A 24050-nucleotide genomic window follows, 5' to 3' on the forward strand; every position below is an offset into this window, starting at 1 on the left:
GTGGTGAGTTTGCGTGCTCTCCTTGTACCTATGTCGGGTTTCACCAGCTACTCCAGCTTCCTCACACAGTCCAAGAACATGCATGCTAGGTTTGGTGAATCCACACTGACAATAGGTGTGAATGCACAGAATTTAATGTTGCTCTCTTGCAGCATGAGGTGTTTTGAGTGGTCAGTAAAAGTACAGTGCTAGATAAATGTGAGTCCATATGTCTGAAGCATTATTCCAGCTGCAGCCTTGGTGAAAACCTGAAGCCTGGAGTTATATGATCGTTTGGATGGAGCACAAAAATACTGAGTGAAACAGCAGTTTCAAAACCAAAATCAGTGAACTTTTTGCAGCCTCTCTTATAAGCGTCTGAGCATAATTAGATACTTCCCAATTTTAAAAAATTGAATGGATGTACAGTACGGTGCTTTGGATATGAATGTCATTATTTCTTGAAATTGAAATTCAGGGGCACTTATTTCTCCTTCCTGAAGTGCTATTAATCTCAGCCCTCTCTGAAGCCACCAAAATTCAGCCTTGAAATATGCTCTTCGTTTTCCTGCAGACAGTTTGGCTTCTGTTAGTGGACTTATCCTGCAGCTGCCTCTGCAATAAATTAAAAAAAGTTAAGTGAAACTTTGACAGCACGGGTTCATTTTCAGGGAACAATTGTAGGCAAAACATAATGTACTGCATAAATAAAATAAAATGAACATTTTAATGATATCTTTTTTGTCATTAACTAGTTCCGCCTCTTATCATTTCCCAGGTGGCAGTTATATATTTTTGAGGTAAAAAAATATACGTGATGTAAGATCATCTTTAGTCCACGTATCGTCTAAGAGTGAGCAGCAAAAGGTTAAACTGAGATTTCCAAAGTCGGCAGATGTGTGTAGCATCCTGCACACTTTCCTCAGGTGTGCACCACGCCTCGCCTAAACCAAACAGCTTTTTCCTTGTAGCTTTAAACATGTTCGACATGATAAACAGCTGGAAAATGTTCTGTCAAAGCTGCTGGTAACTCACAGATATGCACAATACCTCCTATGCCTGTGTTATGGCAATAGCGAGGTCAAAGTTATAGGGAGCTGTTAGCATACATTGTGAAGGGTTAACGATGAAAAGTGGCTGTATTTTTATCTACCAGGATGGTCCGTGCACCAAGGTGCACACGTTTAATAACACCTTGTGTGCAACTGCGTGCCAACAGAACAACATCCCTCATTCACAGTCATGCAAACACATTATCTGTGGACATTTACAGCTTTAGATGATTAAAAAAAAGGGTTATGTTAAATAATGGTTACAGTGCTAACCGTTTGAAGCATTGGCACTTTAAAAGCTGTTACAGTACACCATCACTGTGTCCTTGATGTTTTTAGAGAGGAGGAATCCTCTCTGGCAGGCATTGATTCATCGTAATGAAGACACTGGGTCTCCCTGTAAAGAGATGGCACTGATCAGAGGAGAGACCTGTTCATTCCACTGCAAGTATAGTTCAGTAAATATTTAGCATGTGATTGTTTTTAAGAATTCATCTCCTCCAAAAGGAAATCAGACATTTCTTTGCTGCACTGATGTGTCCTAACACTTTGACACATGTGTGTTTTATGAGGTTACAGTGAGGCCATGATGAGGTTGTTGGAGGAGTGTTTTAGCATTTGCATGTTCCCATGTGTATGTAGAGTCCATTAATCACGCTGCAAGCCTGGCAGCCAGGAGCCAGGTAATGGATGCTGCTGCTGAGAGCTTTATGAACTCAGTGACCTCTTACAGTCCGACTCACAGAACGGGGAGCAGCTCAGACAGCAAATAGCATCTCAGAGCTTTGGGACAAGAGGCACCAATTTAATTCAGCTGTTCTCTATAGGGTCAGGTAGGAGCAACTGCTCTGAGAGGGCGACCAGATGAAGGGATAAAAAACTTGGAGGAGGATGAGTGACTGAAACTAAGTGGTGGAGAAGATAAAAGGTGGCCTTATGACAGATGCTGGGATTTACTCTAAAATGTGACACTGATTAAGTGATCTTCAATCAATCTATAGCCACTCCAGCTGCGAGAGCTATGCAATGAAATGTGCGTTTCTCACAATACAGAGCGCTGGTCACAGCGAAATCCCACCAAATGCTGTTTGTCCATTCAGATCAGATGCTGGAGGAAAAGCAGCCACCCCTCGAGATGTGTTGATGTGACCAGCTCATGTTTCATAATGTTTCTCTGTTGATCTCGCTGCGGCATACCACAGAGACAGCCCCATGGTGGCCTCCATCCCAACTGCCACCATAATGCATTCCACAGGAAAACATAATTGGGACACAGAGGAGTCATGATCACAGAGCACCAGTGCTCCTATCCTACTCCCACTCCTCTGGGAAAAGGTTCCCATGCAACTCTGCACAGACCACTGTTAATCCGGCCATTTTCACAACTTCACTGTCAGTGCTGGATGAAACAGAAATGCATTCCCATCTCAGGGCGTTAGTGTTCCTGCTGGCTTCATACATGCACACACAAAGTCTCTTTTAGGGCTGGTAGCTTGATGTATGAGCCACGGGAGCATCATGTTTAGGATGGAGTGGGGGCGTGTCTTATGCATCTGCCAAACGCTGCACAACTGACGCATGGTCCGAAATAATGAAGGGAGCAACAGTCGAGTTTATTAGGAATGTAAGAGTCACACAAAAACTTTAAAGATCAAAAAAGACAGAATGAAAGGTACAGACAATGTTTGATTGTTTTTAACACTTGGTTCACTTCATCACTTTGCTTGCTATAATTTTGCTCTTGTCTGCATCATGAACCAACAGCATCAGATCGAGGGCGATCTGTCTGCCTTTCTGTCCTGGTCTTACGAGCAAGGTGGTAACAGGAAGAAGTCCGTCAACCAGTCGGTGAGGTTTGTGTACCATTTTTTTGTTTCTTTCTTTTTCACTTTATTTATAATTTCCAAGAGACTCTGATTTTGGGTTAGGGTTAGGGTTTATAAGATGTAAGGACAGTTAGCGTTTCCCAGACATAAGTCCTTGTATGACCAATTTGTAGTGAAAGATGTCGCACTACATACCTAATCTTTAGATGTTCAGATGTTTTATCAGGATAATGTCTTGGTTTAGTGCTTATAGTTTGTAGTTTATTTATTTATATAGCACATTAATGACAACAGGAACATTGACCATAACTTATAATATTGGTACCAATATTATAACTGTACATTTAGGTAGAGCACGCGAGAGGCAGGGCACACGCTTGGGTGTTCCTTCTGCTATTCACACAGTGGTTCAATTAGAAATTACATAAGCTGTGTAGTAGGAAGCTGGCAGGGTAAAGACCATTTAATATCCAGCTCTTATTCATTCAGACATTTTCATTCTCACATCTAAAAACATTCAGGCTGCAGTGCAGTGCACGAGTGCAAACATGTTTAGGGAGTTCAAATTCAAATTTTTATTTGTCACGTACACAGTCATACACAGTACGATATGTAGTGAAATGCTTGGACAACTGCTCGTGACCTAAAGAAAACAAAAAAAGGAAAAGGCTATGAATAAGATAGGAAATAAATATGAAAAATTAAAAAGGGTAAATTTAACTAGGAAGGAATAGAATATAAATTAAGGTTAAAAATGAAATAACTATACAACACAAATTAGAATGAAGGGTAAATTTAACTGGGAAGAATAAGATAAAGATAAATATATAAATTAAAGTTGAAAATAAAATAACTGTACAACAAAATACACAATATAGAACTATATAAGAATGTATGAAGAAATCTAAATATAAATAAATATATACACAATAACAGCAGCTGTACAAGTATTAACCGGAAATGAAGAATATAGTGACCAGTGTTGTGCAAAACCAAAGTCCAGAAAGTCCAGTGTGTGTGTAAGAACTGTATGTGTGGGTCAGTACTGTGTGGTGGTGTGATTGAGAGACCGTATCGCCTGCGGGAAGAAGCTCCTCCTCAGTCTCTCTGTGTTGGTCTTCAGGGAGCGGAATCGCTTTCCTGACCTCAGCAGAGAGAACAGTCTGTTGTTGGGATGGCTGAGGTCCTTCACGATCTTCCTGGCCTTGGTCCGGCACCGCCTGCTGTAGATTGAGTGCAGGTCAGGGAGCTCGGAGCGGATGGTGCGCTCAGCTGACCGCACAACCCTCTGTAGAGCTCGTCTGTCCTGCATGGTGCTGTTCCCGAACCAGGTTAAGATGTTTCCCGCCAGGATGCTCTCTATGGTGCACGAGTAAAAGTTCCTGAGCACCTTGGAGGGCAGTTGGAAGTCTCTCAAGCGTCTGAGGTGGTAGAGACGCTGTCGGGCCTTTTTCACCACGGTGTTGATGTGACAGGACCATGACAGGTCCTGCGTGATGTGAACTCCGAGGTATTTGAAGCTGTCCACTCTCTCCACTGGGCACTCGTTGATGACGGGGGTCTGGTAGTTCCTCTCCTGCTTAGTGCTGAAGTCCACTATCAGCTCCTTTGTCTTACTGACGTTTAGAAGGAGGTTGTTCCAGTCGCTCGCTGCGCCACTGTCACTGAGAAAGAGCCACATGTGGAGTCTACTGCAGTCACAATTCTCAGATGGTTTCAGTGATTTGAGTCACACAGAAGACTCGACGGCTGTGTGATTAGATCTTCTTCCAACAGCGCTCCGAGTTATCTCACGGGGTTGAAGCCTCACGTGGCACTGGAATATCCCCATTAGCAGCTGGCACATATGGCTGGAAGTTTCAAGTGGAGAAAAATCCATTTTACATGGTGAAAACACTGAAAGGGTCCTTACTTCAGCTGTAAATAAAATACACCTGAATCGCCTGCCCTGCATTAAACCAGAATTAAAATACTGACTCTCAAACCACCAGGGCCCCGTGGTGCAGTCCTGTTTGACCATTGCAGTCAGTCTCGAAGGAAATGAGAGCGCCACATTTAGTTTTTGCTGAGCTCATGATTTTCCAACACTTCTAAAGAAAGACACAGAATCTCAAGATAAGAGGGAAGTGATGACAGTGAGTTTGCTCTATAGTAAACTTTCTTTGCCTGGCTCAGCCAGTGCAGCATCATTTGAATGAATTTCTACTGAATGTTATCCAGTTTAGACTGTCCTCACTTGGCCTGGCTGTGTTGATTGGTATTGCAGAGAGAGTCCAGACGAGACACAGTTATCCTCTATTGATCGACAGATGACTATCATGTAGGGTTGTTCAATGAATCCAAGCACAGGGGAAGCGTTTAGCTCCATGTGGTGTTTTTAAAATCAAGCTCTTCACTAATACACTGAACAATTCTTGAAAGTGACTACATGCAAATTTTAAAAGTTAAAAGGAAATAGCTTTTCAATGGTGCACTATATAAATCCTTTTTCCTTTTCATGTTTCATCAATTTCATCAAATTCAAAGGAGTGTCAGCAAAATAATATCAAGAGCAGTAAAGCAAAATATGCATGCACGTCTCTGCATAGCAGAACTAACACTGTGAACTAACACACTGGGCTTTTAACGCCATCATCTTAGCAAACACTTACAATTAATGCTACTTTCCTACTGTTGCATTAATCCAGCAAGTTTATAGCACAATTCTTACTACTCACTGGTCTTTTCAGTGTTTCCAGATGTACGACCATATTTACTATATACTATAATTTTTTTAGGGTCAGTAGTTCTAAAAAGGTATGAATTATCATACACTGTCTGCATAAATGTCCATAAAAACTAGGTTAACTAGATTCACAACACCAGTGAAACCAAGGAGATTGCCTACAAGAGGTGCGCTACTGTACATCAATGGAGCCAACATCAGGAGGGCTTCCTCCTTTAAATCCCTTATCCGGTAGGATCTCTTTTGGTCTGCCAACACAAAGGCGTTGGTAACAAAATTGGAGATTATGTATCGGAATGTCAGGAGTGGGACCACACCTCCAAACACACTCCTTCCGGTTCTCATCTATATAGGTTCCCCCAGTTCTGCAAGCTGTCATTCTCATTTACAATTTTTAACTTCTTCACTTCTATTTAGTGCATGGGGATCTGCCAGGCCCGGGAGCTGCTGCCAGTCCACTTCGAGGCCTTCCCCAAACCGCAGCTCAATTCATGTCCAAGCATTCACCTTTACCTACTAAAACGCTGTCAAACCTAAAATGAGGACGTGGGCCCACCTAGTGAAATAAATAAATAAATTAGCCCAACAGTGACTAGATTTCCTGAGAGTGCTGTGGAGAAATCACATATAGCAGAGGCTGTTGTTGGAGTACTACTGCTCCACCATTGTGAGTGGTTTGCCAGCTGCTCAGTGCCAGGCAGGAAAGCTGCGCACAGGGTCACTGACTCCACCCAGAGATCCATCAGCAGGGCAGTGGGCAGCTCCTGGTGTCTCAGCGGGGCAAGAAAAGTAATGAAATACTCTTCCCACCCTTTGCACCACTGGCCAGAGGGCTGATGGTACAGATGCATGAAAAGAGACTTCAAAGTAATTTCCTCCAATGAGCCTTCAGAACTCTCATCTCCTGTAACTAAAATGGGCCTTATGAAGATGTAAAACTATTTAACGAGTCATTTTAAGGTCAAAAGCTAGTCCTTAGGGTGTCACATCATGTAATCATGTTGTGAATGTGTAAGCTCTATTTCATGCGTTCAGACTCAGTGCAGTCGTTCACACAAATCGTGTCATGTTGCTAGATAAATTTGAGGCATTTATTTTTTTCAAACAAAGCTTCATTTTTTCCCTTTTTTTGATGTGAATCCACACATCTGATCATCAGATCACTGCATTTGGCAACAAGTGCACTCATAGGTCAAAACGTGCACCAGTACTGAATATGCAGTGATATGGAGACACAGCTGGACTCTGTTCCAGGTCAGTCAGCTCTAAAATGATTTGTCTGCCTCCTCAGTTGTGGTCCCAATTCTGCCTACAAGAGCTCAAACTGCCCCCTGACATCCTGAAATATGTATGAAAGTGCTTGTGATACGTCTTTAACTCCTGGATCAAACCATGAAATTCTCCCTTGTGCTGTCATCTCCTGAGAATTGGATGAACCCAGAGTTTCTGTTTCTTCCCTTTCTTGTTCAGACACATCAGGACCGGCTCATCACAGCTCAATGCCGACTTCATTTTTTTCAACTGAGTGTTTTCTGAGGACACATTTTCTATAAAAATGCAACACTTTGTTGTATAATGCATATACACACCAAAGTTTGGAACTTAAAAATTCTGAATTTTATGTCGCTTCTTTGCGATGCACCCAGTGTATAAAGGCCCTTAAGCTGATGGTAGTTGTTATTTCACATGCTGTTCAGTCTTGTAATTAACTTTGGGTTTCAGTTGGGATACATTTATAGATTGGTGCAATTTTAACAGTTTTTAGTGTTTCATACACACATTCTTAATGCCATATTTTATTCCCTGCATCTAAAAAAGAAAAATCTTTTCAGCCAGAAAAGATAAAACTTATTTGTCAAATACTGTCACTTCATTTTGTTTGCCACTTCATATGCGCCAGACTTTAGGGCACAATACGTAGTCAATGTCACCAACAGCCCTCAATGGAAGAGTTGATCCAGAAGCGACGACAGCAATGGTTTGGCCATGTCTGCTGCATGAGCAACCAATGCCCGCCGTAGCACCTTCTGCCTGCAGCAGCACCCCGCCCACTGGAGAATCAAGCATGACGCGCCCAAGACGACTTGGATCAAGCAAAGTGAAGACGTTCTTAAACCTTCGAGCAAGGTAAGGTCAAGGCCACAGATTGCAAGGCATGGAAGTGCATCGTTGCATCATGTCAACATAACAAATTAGTGTGTGACAAATGGGGCGCTCCCACAGCCGTAAAATAAATCAAACTTACTTCTCCACCTCGTTTAATTACAGTTTTGATCAAAACAAACACCAACAACCACACATTCTTAACAATAGTGAATCATTCCTGTCCCAGCTCTTATGTCAAACAAAACCCCAATGCCACAAAGGAGAGAAACAGTTAGCAGGCTTTTTAAACCCAGTACCCACTATTTTGTTTAATTTTGCTACCATAATTAAAGCGTCATATCCATGGGAAACAGAAGGCTACACACTGGTACGTCAACACTCACCAGCAACACCATTTCAACTATTTCTTGCAGTTTATTTACACTCAGCCAGGGGCTGAAAATTAAATGAAGGTTAAAAGTTTAACAGAGCTGCAATGAAGGCCTTTGGAAGGATTCTGATGTATAGAACTACTTAATTACATTCACAGGATTACTTTCTGTGATTAAAGAACTAATTAGGAACTGGAACAAGCTGAATATGAGACAAATAATAACTTGCAGGCATTGTTTTTCTGTTTGCACTGAGCTTTGAAAGCATTGTTTTCAGTCAGTACTGAAAACAGCTGGAGGGAAGCTAACGGTCTTTTGTGTGTGTGTGTGTGTGTGTGTGTGTGTGCGTGCGTGTGCGTGTGCGTGTGTGTACACTCACTGCATGCATTAGTAGATGACTAGAGTGCTGATGGGAAGTTGGGTGAGGCCTGTGTGTGTCCTTCCCCTTTCCTGTGTGACACTAAGCAGTCACCCCTGTGTTTACAGGAGCTGAGCAGCTGAGAGGCAGCAGAGGTGTCACTTCCTGCCACCAAGATTAAAACACATGCACAAATAGCCCCTTGCTTACATAGAGAGGGACACACAACTGAAATTTAGTGCCAACAAAGCAATGCTCATTTGGAAAAAAAAACAACACCAAAGACATTTAGAAAAATAAATAATGTTTTGGAGATGTATGAGAATAAATAAATGGCATGTGCGCATGTACTGTAGGTGTCAGCACTTATATTAGACTACATAAAGCGCATTCACACGTTCACACTTCTTGTGGCATTCGCACATATGATGAGGCATCACGAACAAATGCACAGAGAGCTCTTACAATAGAGGATTGTTCTTGAGTCTAACCAACCAATGCACGATTATTTTAATGATATAAAAGCAATCCCTGCATAGCAGTTATTATATTCCAGCCGTTTTCAGTTTGCATCACTATGAGGTTGAAGAGATCTGGATGGATTTTATTGTCATCTGTACTGTATAGTCATGATATTTAGAGAAGTAATTTCCCTCATTAATTTGTGAGCCAATCCATTTGCTTTCTTTAAATTTTTTGACTTCTTGACATCAGGCAGCTCACTGGCAACCTATTTGAGGGTTAGGGTTTGACTTTAACACCCACCCTTTGTTATGTTTTTATTTTTGGGGGGCACCCAAAGAAAGCTTTTAGCTTTTACCATTTTGGCCACAGAAGGAATCCTGAGATGCTGCATGTGTAGAATCAGGATAAATAAAGTTTAATAAGTTGGACACCATATTTGCTGTTGTAGAATTCAATTTAGGATTGTTTGTGTGCCATGTCTCTCTCATAATTCCTCTGGTATAAAGATGTTGCCTTTTAGCGGGTACACTGAACTGCAACATGGGTGCAGCCCCTTGCTACACTTGCATAAATGCATAAACCCACCGTAGTACACTGTACACACACTTTAATAATGGGTCATTTCACAGTGAGCTTTTTTTAACCATGTCTAGTAAGAGCAAAGTTCACAATAGGATGCCAAATCCAGTAACTAAGCACCAAGCAGACACATCAGTCTGGGACTAGATTAAAAGTGCTGACTTTAATAAGTGCGCTTAAGTAGAAATCTCTGCAGCGTGCATGGATAACATCCCCTGAATGGGTCATTGATGAGCAACCAATGTGCTATTTACACAGTCATGTGCTTTTGTTCAAAGCCCCTTTCATCTCCAACTTACACAACTACTAGCATGTATAATAGATTCATCTCCAGTGCTCCATATTTCTAAAATAGACAAGCAGAGTGTCGCTCACTTCTTTCCCCTGCTGCGACAAAAAAAGAAACAAAAGATGATCATAAAGCATTTTACGTAAGAAAGAGATTGAGCAGGATTATGACGATGGCAAATGTACACAGCCTTGCACATAAACACATGGTTAGCAGTGGACGAGAACAATGGCACAAGATCACACACACGCAGATGTGATTTGGGTCAACCAGCAGTGGACCAAGGTTTTAATTCTGCTAATGACTAAAATCTGTCTGTCTCTTTAGCATGGCTCGCTTCTGCCAAAGGTCACCATCTGAGGACGCACTCATCAGTAGGCTGCTAGTTGCCTCTGCTTTGACTCTGATGAAAAGAAAGATGAAAGGGAGGAGGGAAGGAGAGACTGAGTGTCTTGTTTCCTCTCTGCCAGTGGAGGAAACTGATTGAGCAGGGGTGTGGGAACGCCAAAGCCAACAGCTAGGGGCTCAGCGGGGCGCCGAAGGCCTCCTTGGCAGGATGCAAGCAAAGGGGATTGTGGGAAATTACACGGGATTAGAGCGGGCGTCTAATGCTCTCATCCAGCGGGACATTTTCATCAAGAAACAGGGCTGTTGGACAGGCACAAAGAGAGAAAGAGAGAGAAACCTCAGCCGACCCTTTTCTCCAGCTCCCCAGGATTAGACTTTACAGAAAGATTCTTTCTTCTGCTTTGTGGTGCCTCCTTACAGAAATTGTCAGTGTGCATGGGAAGAAGGGAGCAGACAATAAGGAAGAGAAGGAAAGCATTAAGGATGCTGTTGGGTGGAAGTCCTGATGTTTTAGTTCGAGGTTTCACTACAACTTTACCTTCCTTTTGACTCCAGATGTTGTTACAGTGTTCTTTCCGCTTTCTGTCTAATGTTATAAAGAGAACAGAAAGAATCAGATCAACTGCTCGATCCAAAAACACTTTATTTGATAAACTGATCAAATGCAGAGGTTTGCTGGTGGCAGCTGAATTACCACACCGACAAGCAAACTTCCTTACTGGTGGACATAAGCAACAGTCGCCCGGTTAGGTTGTAACCCAGCCTGCTAAAATGACATTACACTCTAAAGTCGGCAAGGTCGGTGGCAAGAGGAGAAAATGCAGGTAACCTGAGAAGGAATAATCAGATTTAAAACAAACACAAAAGATAGTTTACTTTCCTTAAGGTTTAGAAAAACGTTTTCATGTGCCTTAAGTCACTTTGTTCAAACGTTATTAACAAAGACCATCACCTTTCTTTCAAACAGAATTACTCTGCTTTCCCTATTTAGTCCTCTCTTCCTTCTCTCACCCCAACTGGTCGCAGCAGATGGCTCCATGCCTGATAATCCTTCTGTGTGTAAGGAACAGCCAATCCAAAGCTGAAAATGGGAAAAAGGGAGAGGAAAGAGAGCCAAAATGACTTGTTTAAGACAGGATGAACTGAGGGGCAGTAAAAGATGAATAAGAGTTATTTCAAACTGTAAATAATGGAAAAGCTATCCCATCCATCCACCCATCCTCTGCTTCATATCATCATATCCCTACTCTCCAGCTGCCTCCTCCAGGGGGACACTGAGGTGTTCCTATGAGAGCCAACAGATATAATCTCTCCAGCGTGCCCTGGCTTTGTTCTCTGAGTTTGACATGCCCAAAACACTTTGTCTTGAAGATGGAGAAGCCTAAACCACATCAGCTGGCTCCTTTCAATGTGAAGTAGTAGCAGCTTTACTCAAAGTCTCTCCGGAATTACAGAATTCCTCACCCTACCTGTCAAGGATAGCCCAGGCACGTACTCTTCATCTCTGATCTCATTCTTTTGGCCACAGGTGGGGGTGGTAAACTGACAGCTTCATTTTCACACCGGTACACCATCTGCATCACTACAAACACGGCACCATTCTCAGGATGTCACCATGTAATGTTCCAAAAAGGCCTGGCACTTGGGAAACATTAAGGGGAAATTTAAGTTGTAGGAATATAACCCAAATTTCAAAAGTGTTGGGATGCTGAAATGTAAAAATTATAGTAATAATAAAATGAAAACAGAATCCAGTGATTCACAAATCTCACAAACCCGTATTTTGTTCACAATAAAACATAAAAAAACCCCAAATCAAATGTTTGAGCAAAGGTATTTTACTGTTTCATGGAAATGATGAAGTCATTTTGAATTTAATGGCAGCAGTATGTCTCAAAAAACTTGGGGCAGAGTCAGCAAAAAGCTGGAAACGCGAGTGCTTTAAAAAAAAGCAGGAGTAACATTTAGTTAATTATCAACAGATCGGTAACATGACTGGTTATAAAAAGGGTATCTAAGAGAGGCAAGGTTTCTCAGATGTAAAGATGAAAGCAAACACAGAATGATATTTGTTTCCTTAAGGATTAACTATTAACTATTCTGCTTTCCCTCATTCCCACCCCCAAAGTATCCACCAGTACTAAGGAATCACCAGGATCAAAGGACCTTCTTCCAAAAATGGAGTGGAAATCTATCTTCGACCACCTGTGACTATATCTATTACTATGTTGGAAATGTCACAAACACTCTGTGGGGGAAACGGGAAACACCCTAGGGACAAAACTGTATGCCCACCAACACCACACAAAGCGGGGCCCAAAGACGAACACCACACTATTAAGACATTTTCAAAAGCATGGACTTCATAACCATAACAGCCAATGTTTTGGAGAGCAACATGAATACCTACGTGAATTCTATTTTTTTTAAATGATGTTTGTAAGTAAAATGCTTATTGTTTATGAAGAATTGCCTTAATATTATTATTTTTTTTTGTATTTTTTGCATTTTTTGTGTTTTTATCCTATTACTAAAAGGTTTTTAAATAAGTGTTATTTGTGATTTTTATGTAGGTTTGGTAAATGTTTTTTACTATATGGTTTACTAAATGGTTAGGGAATGAAGACTGACTCTTCCCCCCTCAGTCGAAGGCAGGAAGACGTGCACAGTCCATCCCTCAGGTGACCCGCTGGCGCGCCCTGAGCAACACTGGCTTTTCCAATAACGCACCAACATCCATCCATCCTCATTATCAAAATAACCCATCCGGGTTTGTGACTTTACACTTATTTGTTGTTGTTTTTTAATTTTTATTCTGTTGATTTTTGAAATATTTTTAATGCCGCCTATGTTATCTAGTAATGATAAATAAAACAATTTTAAATGAAATTAAATGTTTTTAATTGTTTTTATAATAAATTGAAATAAAATAAACCAACAGAAATAAAAGTTCAGTAAAATTAAATTAAATGTAATTAAGTTTAAATTTGTGCCGTCGTGACGTTTCGGCTGTGAAAAGAGGCTTCTTCAGGCTATGGCACAAAAACAATTAAAAAAATAATACTTTGTGTCTCTAAGGCTACGTTCACACTGCAGGTCTTAATGCTCAATTCCGATTTTTTGATCAAAAATGCGTTTCTCTGGCACTGATAATTGGCGTCTGTCTTGTGTCAGTGACGTAAAAGATGTATTTAATGCGACATGACCGTTCAAACAGCAGTCGCTTTCTAAAACATCAGGTATGTATTGGATTCAGTACCACATACGAAAGTGACCCAGGTCAGATTTGAAAATATCTGATTTGTGCTGTTCACACTGTCATACCATGATCGGATATGGGTCGCATAGGGTCAAAAAAGTCGGATTTGATGCGCTTGAGCCTGCAGTGTGAACGTAGCCTTTGTCTCTGTGTTGCTGCTTCGGTGTTTTAAGCGAAATGCCCTCGCTCTCTGTCATGCTCCTTTTATAATCACTGTTCAGTAAAGTTTCACCTTTGCTTTTTCCTTTCTCATTCACAAGTCACAGAAGCCCATTATTGTGTATGTGGCCCCTTTCATTCAATTTTAAATAATAGATTCCCCATGGATTACAATATATTTTTATTTGTAGTAAATTTTTATACCCCCTCATGTTTACACATCATATTGGCATTACAAATTTGTAATTAATTTTTTAATATGGAAAATTTTCTTCCCAAACTTTTACACGTGTTTTAATATGTATTTTGTACTTGCAAATTTTTATACCCCCAAATCATGTTTGCTCATCATATTTACATGAAAAAATTTTAATCATAAAATTTTATCTTTGTAAATATTGCAAATTTTTCATTCTAAATTTTGAATATTTAAAGACTTTAACAGACCAAATTTCTAATTCCCTCCAACAATTTTATCAACCCTACATATTCTCCAAATTTATAAATTTTCAATTTTTAACCCCTTCATCCTACTTGAGTTAGGGTTAGGGGGGATTAGGGTTTGGGAAATTTTCCCCCCAAATTTGGCCTAGTAGCCAGATATTGGTTTGGAGTGGATGGCTACTAGGTAATGCGCGGGCTTACACGTGTCGCTTATGGGTCACTTCCGACATTGCAGCAGATGCACAGAGTTTGATAGATTACCCGCTCTCTGTTGAAAGGCCGTTCGATTTTGGTAATTTCTTACCACTGTGGGGTATTTTGCCAGTGGGATCTACTTATCCCATTCCGATAGTTTGGCCCTTACCAGTAGATCCTGGAGATTAGGGTTTTTCTTGTATGCTGAAATTATTTTGCAGTTTTCCTGCATGACCGACCCTTGAAGTGTCCTATGAAAGTTCTGCTTCAAGACCTGATGTGCTTTCACTGCGTAGGAAGAATAATTTGAGACGATCAGGATTAGTTTTTGTTTCTCCCTTATCCGGGATTCATTGACCGTTCTCTGTGTTAGACTTTTTCTTTATCTGCCTCAGTAGGGATTGGGGGTAGCCCCTGCTTCTTAGGGCTCGAAACAATGTGGCGGTTGATTGTTCTCACTCTTCATTCCATGTTCAGAATGAACTCTGAGTTGAGAGTAGACAATGCCCTTGAATGTATGTTTCGGATGGAAGCTTGTTTTGTGTAATAGTGCATTGGAGTCTGTGAGTTTGAAGTATATTTTGATGTCCAATTTACGTGTTCTGAATGTGGTGGTGTCCAAGAAGTTGATTTCTGTTGGGTCTAGGGTTGGTTTGAGTTTTATTGAAGGGTGGTGGTTGTTTAGGGTTTGGACAAATCCCTCAAAGTCCTTGGCAGAGTGGGTCCAGATACCCCAGATATCATCCAGATACAGTATCTGAGGTAGATTAGAGGGAGTCTGGAACATTTGAGAAAGGCAGATTCCTCTCATTCTGCCATAGGCGTATTTACATAGGCCAGCGAGAAACGTTTGCCCATGGCCGTTCCCTTGATATGTAGGTAGGTCTTTTGGTTGAATACAAAGTCATTACAGGTTAGATTCATGTGTAGCAGGTCCAATATGTGTTCATCTGGTCTTTTCTCATCTGGGTTGTTTTGCAGAGTTTGTCATGCCCGTGTGTGTCGATGTTTGTGTAGAGATCTCCTACATCCATGGAAAACAGAAAATACGATTCAGGTATTTGTGTTAGGAATTTCACTTTTTCAATGAAGTAATTTGTGTCCTTGATACAGCTCCTGTGTTTTACGGAAGTGGTCCAGGTATTCCGCTGATCCGTATGATTCGCTGCCACAATCTGAGATGATTGGGCGTCCTAGTGGGCATTTCCCTGGGATTGGCCAGTCTGTTGGGGGTTTGTGTATTTTTGGTAACAAATAAAAGAATCTGGGTCTTGGGGGGGATGTGCTTTTTAATTATTATATTTTCAGTTAATGGGAAAAGAGAACTACTACTTCAGAAGCTATTTTGGACCAACTTATTTAAACCAGTAGTTGGCATATATAGTATGTCTTTGGAGAAAGTGGAAATCTGTTTGACTAGGAGGTCTAATCGAATAAATGGGGCTTTTATTTGCTGATGAAAGAGGCCACAATGATCAGGGACATTAAACTGGGGTTGCTCAAAATTGTTTTCTTTCTTCTGCTGGACCAGATAGCATTACCTGAGTTTCATATCTTTAAGAGGAAGTGCGAGTGATTTTGTTGCATTTCTTCTCATCTTTGAGGTAATATTTGGTGTTTATTCTAGTTTCACATCTTATTATTTACTCTCTTAGGAGAAAGAAAAGTGAAAATGAGTATATATCTAGGTGTTTGGACTGTGCATGTATTATTCATTTCATGCATGCTATTCTTTTTATGGCAGTTTTTATAGATATTTTACTTAGCGCTCAGTGCACGTTTGATTCGATGGCAGTGGCAGTCTCTAACCGTAATGGCTCCCTGTTCTTCTGGATATCTCTGATCCTGTAAGTATCCATTATAAAAGCACAATCGGTGGCAGCTTTGAAAATGCACCAACAAGCAGTGCTTTCCCCTTGGCTGAACCGTCGGGTGTACGAGGTAAAGAGAGTCCATAAAAGCGACAAAAGAGTCCAGTCCCTGCTGCTTTTAGAGACAGGCTGTAAACGCCGATGAGTTTATTTCCACTTTGCTCATCCTAATGATTCAGGACATTTTTACACACAGAGGGGAGAAAAACACAAAGCAATCATTAGTATACTTTTCCTATGGTTGGAAAAACAGGAAGCGTGCATCTTTATAGGGAAAAATAAAACATTAATAACCTTTTTAATATTTGGGATGCCAGGTGCCAACTTCTCTGGTGTGCATTTCCCCTTTTACTTTACTTGTCGCTGTTGAGTGCAGTAGGAGAAGTCACTGCGAAGCCAGGTTTAGATGCCCATTAAATTTGGCTTAATCAGCTCCAATACAGCCGTGACTGCTTTGTGTAACTAGTCGCGCAGGCATAATTGGAATGATATTGTGTACAATCTAATTAAAAGATTCAAACTCCTTCATTTCTGCTTTTAAGGTTATCCATAAGTCATATAATTTCATCAACTATAAAATGTGATTTACATCAGAAGATCAGATTACTTCTACTGCTATGAATGCCACATTTCATACAAACAGGGGAAATGTCTGCGGCCCACTGCAGAACGAATCAGTCCATCTAACTCCACATTCCCATTGAGCATCTGACACTAACGGGGTTTTCCTTTTGACTGATGCATATGAATTTCTCTGTCTTCTTTTCCATTCTTTTTCCTTTCTACTTAAGTTATGTCATAAAATATTTATTTTTGCCCTTTTTACCCTACAGCGCTGCTAACGTCACAAGAATCCCAAATTCCATTTGCTAACTTTCTATTCAACTATTTTTCATTTGAGGATTTCGAACATCTGTCCTTCATCTATACTTCAAACCAGTGGTCGTACAATTAGCACTAATTCCCACTAATATTTTGTTCAATTTGGTGCCAAAGGGCAGTCTTGGTAGAGTCGAACATGTATGGGGAGTAAGTCCATTCACCAAGGAGTCTGTGGACCCCTGTTGCCTCCTTGGCTTCAGTAGAGCACTATTCAGGTTGATTTAATAGCACCACAGCTCTATACGCGAATGAAGCAACACTGTTCCTCATAAACTGGCACCTGAGTGTGTATCAAATATGAACACAGTGCTATTAATGTTTACTGTGATCCACAGCTTTTACAAGCACTTTGTTAAATACAGCACAGCCTATAAAGCTGTACTTTGAATACCACAGATAGCACGTTGCAACTGCCAACCAACACAAACTGGAGGTCACATGATTCTGGTCTACTAATCCTTCCAAGAATCAAAGACTGCAGGCAGCAGGACTTTCCAAAGCTGAGCGCCACTTACACAGAATAACCACAAAGGAGGAGAGGGTACAGACAGTCTTGGTGTTCAAACCCAAAGACTGTGGTTCTCGTCTGTCTCCTGAGGGGCTCAGAGGCCCTGGGGTCCCATTTTGCAACCCCACCCCGCTAATCTCTGCTCTCTCCAAGAAGCTGCAAATTCTCAGTGTAGAGCTGTGATAAATAGCTTGTATTTTATGATGCATAACAAGAGTGATTACTCACAGAGCTAATTATTCTTTTTGAGAAGTGTAAGGGGGAGACCGCGGCTTTGTCAGGAAGCATTTTTTTTCATTTATTGTAACCTCAAGTAACCCAAAGCAGGCAGGAAAAATAAAGTGAAGTGGTTTCTGTGTGAAGAGATTACATACAAACAACATATGGTTCTTCTATTTTATTTGGGTGTTTCCCTGAGTCCTCTGTCATCTGGTTACCTCAGTGGCTTGGTTTCCCTACCTCACAGCTCGTTTGTTTAGCCACGAGTCAACACACACACACAGGGTGTCACGTATAAAGAAGCCATTAGATAAACAGCGTAACTTGAGAAGTGCTTTCCCCCGCCAGGTTCGCGATGTCAGCGGCTCGATATCAACAGTTTTAATCTTCAAATTACTTCACTTCTTCCACCTTTCATCTACATCCAACCTCCCACCCACCCTCAGGATACAGGGGATGTTTCACACATTCAGCTCAAAACTATGCCACTTCATGCCACTTTGCATTGCTGCTGAGCAAGTGACTCACATTTGTGCAACAGCTTCGAGACAGGAAGTGGCAGCGTACTCAGCGCTTACTTAAAGTGTAATAAAGTTTATTGGTGTTCACGCTTCACTGATATTTTTGCTGTGGAGATTTTTATTATGCACAGAAGCTTCTTTAAAATTATAATTTTTTGAAAAACGTAATTTAACTGGGCAATGAATGAGAGATAAGATCCAGGAGAGTTTGAAGAGCTTTGGCAGTAACCATAACAAACTTTGGCACAATAACTTCACACACAGCCACCGGTGAGTGCACTAAATATACAGCCTGTCCAGTGCAAAATCAACAGTGTCACAGCTGGCAGCCTGTTTGCGCTGCCCAGACAACCGTCAGGCTCTATAAACAATGCCTCTGTACTGCCCCTGCCCCAGCTCGTGCACCCCACCGCACCATTTGTTTGCATTGCCTGCTGCATGACATCACCGCCTGGGGTCAAAACCCCTCCAGCCGATTGGTCAGCTGCAGCAAAATTGCTGATCGGGTCCAAAGATCACAAAGTAGTGCCAAGAGGTGACATCAGCGTGTGGAGCTTAGCCAGTGACCGAGAGATGCCTGTTGGACTCTAAAACAACACACAACATACGATGTGGACCTTCATTCCATCCAGCAGATGAAAAGGATGTGAAGCAGCTGAGATTAAATCAAAAAACGTGCTGTGGTTGTGCTTTGGATCGCTGTTTCTTATTGAATCACATACACCCCCCCCCCCCCACACACACACACACACACACAGACACACACCCTTAACTAACTTTTGTCCGTCCGGTGAGTAATAATGTATGAAATGTGTTGTAATTTGTCTCATCAGATGTACTTGTGAATCGCAACCGACTACTGTTATATTCACGTACTGTTTTCCAGGCCCACAGTAATGACAATGCAAAGGGCTTGTTAGAATTCCTTTTTATTATCTGTCTTCATTCATCCATCCATTCATTTTCTGTTGCCATCAAAGCAATGACACTCAGACCTCCCATCCATATGTTCCCAAATTATCTGAAAGATGTAATCTCTCAAGCGTGTCCTGGGACAGACCTGGGGGGGTCCTCCCTGTTGGACATGCCCAAAACACCACAGCGAGGAGGCAACCACAAAGTCAGATGTTGAATCACATCACCTGGCTCCTTTTAAAAGACGCTTTTATGCTTTTTTAGGGCCCGATGCTAAAAAATTAATTAAATCTTGAACACATGTCAAGCATGATTAAAATGTATATATATTATGGGTACTGCACACAGGGGTGTGAAAAACTCCATAATGCCTCTTACAAAATTGCACTAAAGGAGCCTGACCACTGTTTCACATACATGTATGAAATTTGGGACACATGTGCTACTCTCCAAGATGCTGGCGCTATGTCCTAGGATGTTTTACAGAGAATTTAGATGTGTCGCTACGAAACGAGTCAAACCACAACCTACTTGCCACAGGAAGTCAGCACTGTAAAACTAGAACCCCTTTGATGATATAAAGTCACAAATGGTGTTAAATTTTCTGAGCCTGAATTTTTTTTTTAAAAGTTGAAGTTGTCCATTTCAGACCCTTTGACCTTCACGCCTGCCTTACAGTGATCTTGGCCCTTTGGAAAGTTTTATAACACCCTAGGGGTGATTTTTGACACCTTCATATTTGATAAATAAACAAATGCTGTCGTCAAAGCCAGTTTGTGAAGGTTAATCGTGCGTTTCATTTGTCTTGGAAGTCAGATGCTGGAGCTGGGTATGACGTCATTCCCAAGTTGAGCGCATCCCAGTACCTGCTTGGCTCAACTCGGTTTTTTGGGGTTTCCATTAGGTGGTAGGAACTTGTTTAGTACCTACTCAGACAGGTTTCCAAGCAATGTTGGTCAATCAAAAAATGTCACGTCAGCATACCACATGCGACCAATTGGCCTTTAAGAGGTGTCACTCAATGAGTCATGAGAGCGACTCCGTCCCGAGTCCGACAAAAAGCCACAGACCACACAGCAGGTCTATCACCACCTCAACGTCTTTCATTGTTGTGCTTGTAGTGCATACAAATTACGTTATTGAACTTTTATCTATGTTGCTATAATATCCCACACCAAGTAGAGTTGGAACAAGCAGCCCCTTCACATTAGGACCTCATCAATACTCGACATTTTCAAAACCTGCCTGAAATCTCATTTTTATTATTTGGCATTTAAACCAGACTGAGTGTCGGCTTCTGCTTTTTATTTGTGTCTGTTTATTTATAGTGTGTTATTTTGACTGTTTTGCTTTTATTCCTTTTCTTTTAGTTGTGTAATACTTTGGTCAACTCTTGCAGTTTTTAAATGTGCTTATAAATTAACTAGCGGGATTTATATCATAAATATCAGCCGATACACGTGACAGCTCCAAATTACATTATCTGTTTTGTTTTGGGGGTTTTTTAAAAACACCACATATGCAGATTTGTGTTTGTGTGTTTATGTCCAGTGTGCTCCAAACTGATTGAAAAAAGGCAAAATCTCCAAAAGAAGCTTTATAAGTGAGTCACCTCTTGATGGACTGCCCTTCACGAGCTTTGGTCCCTACAAGCCAGTTCCAGGAAGAAAGTCCTTTATCAGCACAAAGTAGGTCTGTTTTCCAGTCATTGCTGTTTGATTTTTCATTAGGAAACAAAAAACTTAAACTCCCCCCTCAACATGACACTGATGAATCAGTTAGCTTTGAAACTATGTTTAACAATCTTTGACTAACCAGACTCCTGGAGAGCTTCCCACAAAGACTCACAGGGAGCACAACAGGAGGCCGCATTTACTGCTTTAGCGAAGTGGATAAAAGCTGGTCCCAGCAGCAGCTGTGAGACTCCACATACTCTCCTGGGCTTAAACCTTCCCTAAACTTGACTGTGTTTGGAACAAAGACCCTGATGCTGCTCAGCTACACCGTTTTACTGACTGATGATGATGATGGGGAGCGTGGCTTAAGTCTATAATCTACTGTTCGCTATATAAAGCTCGTACTTGAATGCAAAGAGGGGATCATCATTTTCTGTGCCTGAGATTCTCATTTTTAAATTGTGACATCGGTGACCTGAGAGTGAGGAAATCCTTAAGTCCTTCTAACACCAGACCTTTCGGCTGTTGTGTTAAAAAAAAGTGGCATTTGGGATTTGGGGATTTTCGTAAGCCACTGTGTGCTTTTTTGTCCTTGTCTGTCCCCTCTTTTCATACGACAAAGAAAGAGTAAACTGTCTGTAAATCTTTGTTAAATTAGGGACTCTTTACTCATAGACGTAGCTGGATTACCCAGTTCCTTTTCTCTGTGAGGCTGGGAAAGGTAGGGGATTTTTTAGCGCCTTTTACTGCACCTATTTGTAAATTCCTCAGTAAAGGTGGAAAAGAAAAGCACTTCTTCTTTTTGCTTTCAGTTTCCTTTTTTCCCCTGGTCTAGCAGTGCGTTACACAATGAGTGAGTGTAAAACAAACCTTTAAAGCGAAAGACACTTTGTTATTGAGGTGGTGACAGACGTTCTGCCCCACATTTCACAAGAGAAGTCATTGTTGACGGCTGAGGGAAACACCACGTGTGGTAAGTCGGTGACAAGGCATAAGAACAGGCTTGTGTTAGTCATTGTACATTACAGTTAATGCATCTGACAACCTGGCACTGAAACCGCTGTACGAGAATCAGCATGAAATCCCATCAGAGTGTACAATTATATCTCACACACATTCATAGATAAATACAGTCATGTGCCCTTCTTGTGCAGGCTGGTGTGCCTAGTGACAGATAAGTGCTGGGGGAGGTGCCTGTTTGCTGTCTTGTCTGCATGGCGGATGGGCTTTGACTCAGTTATCTGGCTGGTGGTGGCTCCTTTGAGAATGTTCCTCTGACAGCGAGAAGCCTGCATGTTTCTGTTATTACCAGTAAAACAGTGACATCTCTGCAATAAGTGGCAGCGGTTATGTGTTGCTTTACTTGAGGTCTGTGGTGCTTAGACTTTGCATAATCTTAATACTATGGATGCAGGGTTATACCTGGATAGATACAATGGTATCCAGTTGGACAGATGGAAAAACACAACGTGAGGAATTTTAAAGGTTCACACTATTTCCTGGTAAACAGAGACATTCTTTCATTTTATAGAGACCTGCAGAGACATGGGTGAACGTTATCAATCACTATAAATGAGGCAACTCAATTTGTTCTTCTCACCCTCCCCAATGTCACTCTGTAAGGCAGCATTGATTCCAGTTATATTCCTGTCAACAGCAGCTTCATTCTGCCAGAAATGAACAAGTTACTGCACATCACCTGTTTTATGTATCGCTACGCCTCGTCGCTGCCACCAAAACTGTAACAGGTCTAACTGAAAATGAAAAAGTACTTCTATTAAGTGTGATAATTAGCAGCTCAGTAAAGTCTTGCTGGAATATGATGGATGGCATCTGTTAGAATAGCACTGTGTCTCTGTCATCTGTTTTAATGGGTTTTTTAACAATATGCAGGCTCCTTGGTTCAAAACAAACCTGCAGTGCAGACAGTAGTCGGCAGATTTTGGTTGCAACTTTTTGTTTATGATACCTTCAGAGTGAGATAGTTTCCTTATTGATAATGATCTGAAATCAAGCCTAAAACTTTTCCGGTGCCTGTCATTTATCAAAACTTGTTTTACCAGAGTTAAATAAAGCACTGGAATAGCCTCCAGCCTCCACTGGCCATTAAATTACAAACTGGTTGGTGCACCTGATGCTTTTGGCTCCAAGTACAATAAACTTTTTTTTTTATCTGTTTGGTGATAAAAATCTCTGCCTTAATACAATTTTGCCCACCAAGATTAACTGCGTGGTGAAGCTTCACTGTATAAATTTATTAGAATACACCACAGTCATCGCTCACCTCAAATGCTCTTTAAGTCAAGAGAGTGATGGATCTTTCTTAGGTATGCTGTTTTTTTCCCTAGTTCTAGTGAAAGAGGGTCTGCGGTCTGCAGAGGCTCTGAATCTACCAGCATGTACATCAAGTCTGAGCAAATATCACACAAGCAGTCATTCATGGGTTTGAGTCTAGTGCAGGAGTCTTGCCAGTGTGATTTTTTTCTTCTTTCTCCATGACAGGATGGATATGTGGCCCTTGTTAGGTGGCCTCAGGCTACAACTGAAAATCTGCTCTGTCATTTCCTTTTGTCAAACTTCTTGAAATAGTGGAGTCTACAAATGTACCATAAGAAATCTGTGAGGCTGCACTTACAGCAGCCCCAGCATTTTTTTTTAGTTTTGATGAAGCACTGCAGTTTTCTACCTATGCCAAAAAATAAGTGAGGAGTACACTCTCAGAAATAGAGGTACAAGAGAAGAACATTTTTGTACCTATAGGTACATTTTTTTAAAATGTTCCCTTAAAAGTACAATACTGGTCTTTAAAAGTCCAGAAATGCCCCTTTAAAGGTTCAATTTGAAATAAAGTACAAATCTGTACCATTTTGACCTGTACTGCAGTGGCAGAATGTGGTAATGGGTCAGCATGGGAAAATCTGGATGGGCCTGGTTAATTGTAAAATTCATATGAGATGTGAGTGTGCTCATAAAAGCTACATGTTATAATCAAATCTGTTGGTCCTCTCCTCTGTACGTAAATTATCCTATGATGCAAAGAATATCTGTAACCTACCTTTGTGTAAGTTATGTTAAATTATATTTAAAAAAAACACACACACAATGACATGCAGGCACAACCAAATGATGTTAAAAAAAACTGGTCCATTTCCATTTTATTAAGTTCCAGTTATAATTTTTTAATGTTTTAAATCTTTCAAAAACGTGAAATCATTTTACTGTTATGTTTGGACTTTACTTTTTTGCTTTAACTACATCCTAGAATTGTTCATTAATTGTGAGGTTTTTATGGAATTTGCAACA

At 41.0% G+C, this 24050-nt stretch overlaps 1 long non-coding RNA gene across 1 annotated transcript; it reads right to left on the reverse strand.

Annotated features, from left to right (window-relative positions):
* Positions 1-10784: 10784 nt before the first annotated feature.
* On the reverse strand, positions 10785-11800 carry LOC147306670 (uncharacterized). Its single transcript, XR_015126493.1, has 3 exons — positions 11568-11800; positions 11051-11179; positions 10785-10927 (listed from the first exon to the last, which is right to left on the reverse strand). It is a non-coding gene; the product is annotated as an uncharacterized LOC147306670 (long non-coding RNA).
* Between the last annotated feature and the right edge of the window lie 12250 nt (positions 11801-24050).

Source organism: Aulonocara sp. 'chitande type north' Nkhata Bay, linkage group LG19, assembly GCF_057382095.1.
Source record: "Aulonocara sp. 'chitande type north' Nkhata Bay isolate Kocher_YH1m ecotype deep benthic linkage group LG19, A_spYH_male_GT1.1, whole genome shotgun sequence".
Classification (NCBI taxonomy): domain Eukaryota; kingdom Metazoa; phylum Chordata; class Actinopteri; order Cichliformes; family Cichlidae; genus Aulonocara; species Aulonocara sp. 'chitande type north' Nkhata Bay.